Raw genomic sequence first — 8,851 nt, forward strand, 5'->3', positions numbered from 1 at the left:
GGACCTAATGGTCAGGGGTCCCTTTACCTTCTTTTACCTTGTACAGGGCATCTACCAAGCTGAAATGTGGCTCTGAACTATGATCATGCCTCTTGCTTGCCTAGATGATAAAGAGAGGTAGGTGTGCATGAAGCTGTAGAAACCTCTAGCTTCTGTGTGGCTGGAATGTAGCCTATAGTACACCAATAAGTGACACTCTCATTGCTCCACCCATGTTCTGCCTCTGGCCATGCCCACTGCTTACCATGTGGCTCCCAGAAGGAATGTGGCTCTCAGGGTGACATAGGTTTGAATACCACTGGTTTAAATAAACAAGACGTGAGGCCTGTGTTCTCAAAATCCCAAGAGCTCAGGGGATCCATTTGCAAGTTAGATCAAGAGGTTTCGTAGCCCAATAAAATAGCTCTATGGAAGAAAGCTCCACCATCCTTTCATGTCTTCTGCTGGTACATTTAAAGCCACAGCCTGGCAGATCCAGGCACATGGAATGCTGCCTTATCCTGAGTCTGAACATTAACCCATCCAGCTCAGTATTGCCTGCATTGACTGATAGAGCCTGTCCAGGGTCTCAGGCATGAGTTTTACCTAGGCCTAAGCAGAGAAACCAGAGACTGAATCCTGGAACTTTCTGCATATGAGGCAAGGCATGTGCTGTTCCTCTGAGCTATGGACCTCTCAGTAGCTACAATTCTGGCCTGAAAAGATCAGTTTCTTTTGTGTTCCAGATCTCTCCTTGACACATACAGTTCTCAAATCACATACATCAACTTTCTTTTCTGGAGTGCCCTTTCAATGTGGAACAGATTTAACCCAAAAGCTGCAGGGAAATTAAATGTACTACACTTTTAAAACCTATGCTCCTAAGCCAGAGACACTCTGTCATTGCTAAAACACACACACCTTAAATGGAGATTACAAAAGGTCTCCAAGAGGGCAAGAGGAAACAGAAACAGTACATATAATCTCTCCACCCTTATTCCGACTCTGGCAAAGAGTGGTTTGCAGGCATTGCTTTCCTTTGCTGAAAAACCACAAAACCTTTGTTAATAGGTTGCAGGCAGCTAGATGGCTCCATTCCCCGGTAATTGCATCATTCTCCATATTGGTGGAGACCTATTCAGGAAAGAGTGTTTAACTACACTTCTGCCAGAACCAGTGCAGAACCACATTCACTAGAAGGCTGAGGAAGCTGCAGAGAGGAGCTGCAGCAAAACTGAGTTAGTGCTCTGGTTCGCAAAAAGCTGCAAGGGTTATAAATTGGTGGTGGTGGTGGGGAATTTCTTGTGTTTCTGCAGCAAAATTTCTTTGCAACATGTACTTTTTAATATTACTTATTACTATGTACTTATTTGCGGGACGCGGGTGGCGCTGTGGGTAAAACCTCAGCGCCTAGGACTTGCCGATCGCATGATCGGCGGTTTGAATCCCTGCGGCGGGGTGAGCTCCCGTCGTTTGGTCCCAGCGCCTGCCAACCTAGCAGTTCGAAAGCACCTCCGGGTGCAAGTAGATAAATAGGGACCGCTTACCAGCGGGAAGGTAAACGGCGTTCCGTGTGCTGCGCTGGCTCGCCAGATGCAGCTTGTCACGCTGGCCACGTGACCCGGAAGTGTCTGCGGACAGCACTGGCTCCCGGCCTCTAGAGTGAGATGAGCGCACAACCCTAGAGTCTGGCAAGACTGGCCCGTACGGGCAGGGGTACCTTTACCTTTACCTTTATGTACTTATTTATTATTATATGTACCGTTGTTTGGTCCCTGCTGCTGCCAACCTAGCATGAAGTGCAAATAGATAAATAGGTACCGTTCCGTCGGGAAGGTAAACAGCATTTCCGCGCACTGCTCTGGTTCACCAGAAGCGGCTTAGTCATGCTGGCCACATGACCCGGAAAAACTGTCTGCAGACAAACACCGGCTCCCTCAGCCAGTAAAGCGAGATGAGCGCCGCAACCCCAGAGTTGTCCGCGACTGGACCTAACGGTCAGGGGTCCCTTTACCCTTATGTACTTATTAATACATATTTATGTTAAAATATCTTCCCATTAATGGTAACAGCCTCAAGCATTGTTTGATCCTGATTGTCTGATCACAGACATCTTTAGGGGAGCCTTTGTTTGTGGTCCTCCGTAATTGGAATGCAAGGCTCATATCCACAGGAGCCCTGTGTTTTAAAATTGGGCCCTCAGTTTTATTTCTTTATTACATTCATATCCCACCTTTCCCCCCAAGGAGCTCATGGCTCTCCCCATCCTCATTTAATCCCCACAACAACCCTGTGAAGTAGGTTAGGCTGAGAGTTAGTGACTGTCCCAAGGTCACCCAGTGAGCTTCATGGCCGAGTGGGGATTTGAACCCTGGTCTGTCTGGCTTCCAATACAACACTCTAACCACTACACCACACTGGATCTCTTTGGAGAATACCCTTCCAGTTGAGGTCAGACAGACACTTGCTCTCCCCCCCCCCTTGAACTTCTGGTGTCTACTGACTTTTCATTTTTATTCCAGCAGGCGTTTTAGCTGAATTCTGACTGTATACTTTCTTTTTTTAAAGATTTTTTTATTAGCTTTTCAAAATTTACATTTTTTAAAACAACCATCAGAACATATACCTCATATCCATTGACATCTACCCTTCCATGGCGTTCTTTTCTTACCTTATAAAGCTGCTGTACTACTTATATTTTACCCATTGTGTACGTTAATTATAAATTATTAAACCACCTCTTCTCATCTGCTGCTATGTTTCAAATTCTGCATACGTTTTAACATAACATCAAGGTATTAAGACTTTCCAAAAGCATCTGTCCATTTCAGTGATGGGAACATAGCAATTAAGGCTGAGAGATGAGATACGGAAGAGAGATTCTTTTCTTTTTTAAGGGTGACAGCAATAGCAGCAAACACTGCTGTGGTGGGTGCACTTTCCTCACACCTGTGATTCACCTGGGTGGTCTAGAGTCGTAAAAATATAACAGCCTGCTGGATCAGGCCAGTGGCCCATCTAGTCCAACATCCTGTTCTCACAGTAGCCAATAGATGCCTTAAACGGCTCAGGACTGCAATACTTCAAGGACTGCCTCTATCCATATGAACCTACCTGGACCCTGAGATCATCCTCTGAGGCCCTTCTTTGTGTACCTCTTCCACGAGAGGTCCAGAGGGTGGCAACACGAGAACGGGTCTTCTCTGCAGTGGCTCCCCACTTGTGGTATTCTCTCCCCAAGGAAGTTCTGCTGGTGCCTTCATTATACATCTTTAGGCACCAGGCAAAAACATTCCTTTTCAACCAGGCCTTTGGTTGATCTGATTGACATCCTGTGCTCTTTTAAATGAGGGAATTATTGGTTTGCTGTTGTTCTTATTTTTTAAAAGTATCTGTCCTGTACTTTTACATCTAACCTATGAGGAGTCTATTAGCTTATGATCGAAACTATGGTCTGTAAAGCCTCCTCGACTGGTCTTTCACCATCCTTTTTACATTATCTGAACTATGATAAATCCCTGAGGCAGATGTTATGGGATATTTCACACAGTGATCTTTGCTCTAGATCCTATGTAACCTGTGGACCGTTTGCATCTGGAATCCACCATGGCCATGATTTTCAGTTACCATCATATTTCATGAATCTGTCTGTACCTAACTATTGCCGATTATTCACCAGAGCTAAACTAAATGCATTTCCAGCAGAAGTACTAAACGGCAGACTGTCTGGTATTCCCTATCAGAATAGGCTCTGCTCATGCTCTCAGGGTGTCGACTCTGTGAAGCATATCCTACTACACTGTGAGCAGTTCAAACAAGCCAGGGATCAATTAATTAAACCCCCTTAACTGGAAAATACGAAACCTTCCACCTTAAGTACCTCCTTGGAGGTACGTCAAATGATACTACTCTGGCTGTGGCTAAGTTCCTCTTAGAAGTATTAAGAAACAGAAACTTACACGGTCTGGATAAAACATAGCAACCACCTTGGAACCCTTTCCCTGCATTTCTGCTTTATTTTGCTTTTGAAAATGTTTTTGTGGGTCTTTGGACTCAAATAAAGAATGTGAGTGTGTTCTTCCTTTTCCTATGTATTTCGTGGTTTTTCTATTGTCATTTTATGTTATAGACCACCCTGAGATCTGCAGATGAAGGGTAGTATAAATAAAATAAAATAAAATAAAATAAAATAAAATAAAAATCAGAGCGAGCCAGGCAAACACACTCCAGAAGGAAGCAAAGCAGGGCTGGTGAGGGTGTGTCCTTGGGAGTCTTGAGGACCAGAGGCCTAGAGGGCCAAATTTGGTTTCCAGGTCTGAAACTCCCTACTCCATTGCCCCTACCAATCTCATTATGACCCAAGGCAGCCTCTACCTGCCTGTCTGGCTGGCAATTTCTTCCTCAGTCTCAGTTTTGCCCTTGTAGAATTCAGCAAAAAAGAAGAGGATGGGGGCGGACGGGACTAAATAGTTGGCTTTGGCCATCATCGACTCTAGCTCCACCTGCTGTTGGCCTCCGCACCTTCCACCCACCCAGCACCACCCACTACTGCCTGAGACAGTTTAACATGCACTCCTAAAATTCACTTTGTTTTGTGTGGGTGTGCACAGAGGAATATTTTCCCCTGGTGTTGTCACTGTAGGAGTTTACATTATTGAAAAAATAATAATCAGGATTCTGCAATATAACATCTCTGCAACTTTGGAAATGTGCATATTTGCAGAGTTGGTTCTCTTTATTTTACACAAACATAACACCAAAACTCTCAACAGCTTTTAAGAATTCCCCTAGTTAACCAACTTGGCATATAGTGAGGTTATCTGGGGTCCTCTCTGCCTGGGTGTCTTTTCTAACTAACAGCACATTTGTAGTTAAACAAGTGCAGCCCTTGGACTGCAGTCATTTTGATTTATAGCAGCAGGGATAAAACGAGAAGAGTACAGACGTCAGCGGCGCTTCTGCTGATCTGGCAACAGAGACTTCCTAATGTACAAATGATGTCTTTCACCACACAGCTCCCTCTCTTTTACTAACTCAGGGCAGGGAACGTGCTGTTATTGAGTGCAAAGTGCAGGATGTGCAGTGCGAACACCGGATTTTCTTCAGGCTGCAGAATCCCAATGATGCATAACTGATCAGGCGCTCACACGCCCCTTTAAAATCTCATTTTTAATTTCTGCATGGTAACCTGAAAGAAGAGGTGAGAAAGAAACAGCTAATGGGATGTTTGAAGAAGTGCCGGAGGAATGGTTTACCTGCGAGACACACACACCCTGTGGGCACCGGCAGAAGAAAAATCCTTACTGAGCACTGGTAATGTGCTCCAGTCTCAAAGCCGAGAAATCACCACTAGGTCTGTGTTGTTAGGTGCTTGTTAAAAGATCTAATGCTCTTATTGAAAGAGGATCAGACTAGCTGTGATGGCTCCACTCCTGGAGGAAGTATGCTTCTGTATACTAGCTTCTGGGAATCACAAGGGGTGGGGTTGGGAAGGAGTGCTGCTGCAATCAGGTCCTGCTTGTGGGCTTCTCATAGGCATCTGGTTGTCCGTTGTCTTCTTATGATCTTGCAACATAACCATATATGGCTTAGTCAGTGTGGTGCAGTGGTTAAGAGTGGTAGACTTGTAATCTGGTGAACCAGGTTCGCTTCCTGGCTCCTCCACATGCAGCTGCTGGGTGATCTTGGGCTAGTCACACTTCTCTGAAGTCTCTCAGCCTCACTCACCTCACAGAGTGTTTGTTGTGGGGGAGGAAGGGAAAGGAGAATGTTAGCCACTTTGAGAATCCTTTGGGTAGTGATAATGTGGGATATCAAATCCAAACTCTTCTTAGTCCTAGGCTATCTGAAGGACCATCTTCTCCCATATGAACCTGTCAAGCTCTGAGATTTTGGGGAGATAGCCTTCTCTCAGTCCCTATCGCCCTCAAAGGCATGTTTGGTGGGGACGCAGGAAAAGGGCTTTGTGGTGGCCACTCCCACACCTTGGAACTCCCTCCCCCAAAAGGCTAGACTGGCTCCAGCTTAATGTCCTTCCACTGGCAAGTGAAGACTGTTTTATTTCGGCAGCCTTTCAGGAATGGAGTGTTTTCAAAGGAAGAGCTGTTAATAGAGCAGTGCTGGTTTTTCTAAAACAAGATTTGTTGTCTAGATTTTCAATCATTTTCAGTTTAATATTTATTCAATGATTCAGGATGAAGCTGTAAGAGAAATCAGAAACCGCATAGAAAGAAAATGACAGAAAGTTTCTAGCCGACCTTTCTTTGGATACAATGTCTAAGTAATGTACATAAAACAGCAACATCCCTTACATCCAGAGTTGCACGAGATGCTTTTGTAGCCTGAAGAAAGCTAGTAGCGATCTTCAGGAGATGCATGCAATGAATGAATAAACAGATAAACATGTGCCTCCTGTGCATCATGCCAAGGTGTCTTTTTCCATGGTTGAGGTAACACAGAGAGAGAGGCTGCTGTTTTTTTCTGAAAGAGGCTAACCTTGGCCTCTCAGAGAAGTGGTTTGACAGGACCAGCAATGAGGCTACCTGCTGCTGGCGGCCAGTTCTTCAGGACCTAGGACAGCAGCCACTTAGCTCTGATGTTGTTCCAACCAGGGCTAGAGTTCAGTGGAACCCTTCAAAACTTCTTCAATCTCAAGCACTAACATCAGCCTCCTTTAACTGGAGACTTGTAGCTTTGCACTCCAACAGCACAAACAGCCTGCTCATACGCCATCTATGGCCTCTGATCTGACCTCCCTGGGAAAGTTTGGGAGTTGGATTGTTATTGAATTCTCCAGGCTGAGGATTTGAGCTCTCCATTTGTGTTATTTGGTGGCCTTGGCTACGAGCCGGATGTCTGGGCTCCACCTTCAGGGGGAATTCTGAGTTTCTTCCCCTCCACCTCTCTTGGAGGCAATCTCTGAGACCCATGTCAGCCTCAACTTGGCCCACATCAGTAGAGATTCCTACCATATCTGAGTCTCTGCCTAGCACTAGTAATAGCCAATAGGGTTGGTTTTGTGGTAGTCCAGAAATTACACCAAGTGTTTCAATAGAGAACTAGGGACGCGGGTGGCGCTGTGGGTAAAACCTCAGTGCCTAGGACTTGCCGATCGCAAGGTCGGCGGTTCGAATCCCCGCGGCAGGATGCGCTCCTGTCGTTCGGTCCCAGCGCCTGCCAACCTAGCAATTCGAAAGCACCCCCGGGTGCAAGTAGATAAATAGGGACCGCTTACCAGCGGGAAGGTAAACGGCGTTCCGTGTGCTGCGCTGGCTTGCCAGAGCAGCGATGTCACGCTGGCCACGTGACCCGGAAGTGTCTGCGGACAGCGCTGGCTCCCGGCCTATAGAGTGAGATGAGCGCACAACCCTAGAGTCTGTCAAGACTGGCCCGTGCGGGCAGGGGTACCTTTACCTTTTACCTTCAATAGAGATGAACAGCACTATTGTATGCATGTCTACTCAGGAGCAAGTGCCACAGTTCACAGGGCTTATTTCTAGGTAAGTGCACATAGGGTTGCATTCTAAATGAATTGTCTGATCTGAATGTGAGCTTGTGTCTTACAGGTAACTTTGATTTCCATTGCTCCTTCCATTAATGTTTCTGGCCCTGCCAGTCATGGGCTTATGGCCCTCAGAAGGCTGACCAGGAGGGAATGTGGCCCTCGTGCAGAAAAAGGTTCCCCAACTCTGGTTTAAGGGCTCAGATGATTTTCAGCACAGTCTTTGCAGCCAGTATATGGGCATCATGTTATATCCTCCAAGACTGCTCTTCACACTGCTCACAGAGGCATCATTGTGGGACATTTGTAGGTTCACCACAACCAGCTACCATTACTGAACCTGGAGGAATCCAAGCTACTTGTTCTCTGCAAAGCTCCAAGTCAGAATAAGGCAGTAGTTGTCAAATTTTGGCCAAAAGAGATCCACTGCCGTGCTGCCTTTTTTAGGTTAGTGGTAGCTCCAGTCCCCAAGTTGATCAGGACATATACAGATTGCAAGATCTTTTGAGACTTGGTGATGTTTTGTACATGTGAATTTCAAAGTGGCTCTTGCTTCAACCATTTTGCGATGCAGATGGGAAATTCATTGTCCACTATGCTATTTTGCATGACAAAGGTCCTCATTCTTCCCTACAGACCCTCCTGGGTATTAAAATTGGAAGAGGGGGCATCTTGGTCATTCTGGTACCCTCGGAAGTTTGGCATGGGTGGCAGACTGGGAGATAGACAGCATTATTGATGGAAGCATCTAAGCTATGGAATTCCCTTTCCACAGGGATGTACCTTGTATAGCCTTCATCATGTGCTGAACACGTAACTCTTTATCCTGTCTTTTAGGTCATACACACCCCCATACCCTATTCTTCTGATTGTGAATTGTTTAGCTGATTTAAACATTGCATCTTTATATTGTAACACACCCTGGGATCATATGGAGAAGAGCAGGTAAGAAATCCAATCGAGCAATAATGATAAGGCCTCTCCTCCACTTCTTGTTGTGCTGCAATAACAATGGTTCATGCAGTGAGATGGAGCAATATGAAAAACTCTTTAGAGCTAAGAAAAGTCTAAAGCAACGCACAGCCCTCACTTCATGTTCCCATTTGCAAGCCGCCACCTGGGTAGCAGGTCCACGATGCAGAAGGAGATATTCTACAACTCCATCTTTATGTCCACTGTTTGTCTCGCACTGATCATCTCCTAAATGGCTACATTCATTTGGAAACAGGAAGTCCCAGTTGGGACTCCTTGCCAAACTCTTCATAAAATCCTAGCTGCAGTGTGGAGATACACTTCCATTTGAATTACATGGGTGATCCACCACCCATGCCACAAGAAGTGCATGTGTGTTGGAACTATCTTTATGGGGGT

Source organism: Podarcis tiliguerta (genome assembly GCF_965153285.1).
Source record: "Podarcis tiliguerta genome assembly, chromosome: 3".
Classification (NCBI taxonomy): Eukaryota; Metazoa; Chordata; class Lepidosauria; order Squamata; family Lacertidae; genus Podarcis; species Podarcis tiliguerta.